Here is a 1,073-nt window from a genome sequence, read left to right on the forward strand (position 1 = left end):
CAGGGCTGTGGTAATGGAGACTGCATACAAGTGCTGCTGCTCATTAGCCACATCTGCTCATGAACTTAATTCTTACAGAGATTCAGCTGAAGATGCTATCGTCTGTATTCTGGATCATAATCCCCGAAAGGTAGAGCAGAGGGGAGGATGAGGCAGCTCTTTATCTAAGGGCTCTTTCACACCTGCGTTCTTTTCTTCCGGCATAGAGTTCCGTCGTCGGGGCTCTATGCCGGAAGAATACTGATCAGGATTATCCTAATGCATTCTGAATGGAGAGAAATCCGTTCAGGATGCATCAGGATGTCTTCAGTTCAGGACCGGAACGTTTTTTGGCCGGAGAAAATAACGCAACATGCTGCGCTTTTTGCTCCGGCCAAAAATCCTGAACACTTGCCGCAAGGCCGGATCCGTAATTAATGCCCATTGAAAGGCATTTATCCGGATCCGGCCTTAGGCTAAACGTTGTTTCGGCGCATTGCCAGATCCGACGTTTAGCTTTTTCTGAATGGTTACCATGGCTGCCAGGAAGCTAAAGTCCTGGCAGCCATGGTAAAGTGTAGTGGGGAGCAGGGGAGCAGTATACTTGCCATCCGTGCGGCTCCCGGGGCGCTCCAGAGTGACGTCAGGGCGCCCCACGCGCATGGATGACGTGATTGCATGGCACGTCATCCATGCGCATGGGGCGCTCTGACGTCATTCTGGAGCGCCCTGGGAGCCGCACGGACGGTAAGTATACTGCTCCCCCGCTCCCCACTACTACTATGGCAACCAGGACTTCAATAGCGTCCTGGCTGCCATAGTAACACTGAACGCATTTTGAAGACGGATCCGACTTCAAATGCTTTCAGTTCACTTGCGTTTTTCTGGATCCGGTGTGTAATTCCGGCAAATGGAGTACACGCCGGATCCGGACAACGCAAGTGTGAAAGAGCCCTTAGTGTTGTGAAGTAACCCCTCCTCCTGTGTGATTAGGACAGGTTTTGTTTGTACTAATGGAACAGCGGCCATTTTGTTTCTCCTAATTATTGCTCCCCAGACAAAACAAGTTATAAACTCATGTAAGGTACTTGGAA

The sequence above is a fragment of the Bufo gargarizans genome, chromosome 4 (genome assembly GCF_014858855.1).
Source record: "Bufo gargarizans isolate SCDJY-AF-19 chromosome 4, ASM1485885v1, whole genome shotgun sequence".
In the NCBI taxonomy this organism is placed as follows: domain Eukaryota; kingdom Metazoa; phylum Chordata; class Amphibia; order Anura; family Bufonidae; genus Bufo; species Bufo gargarizans.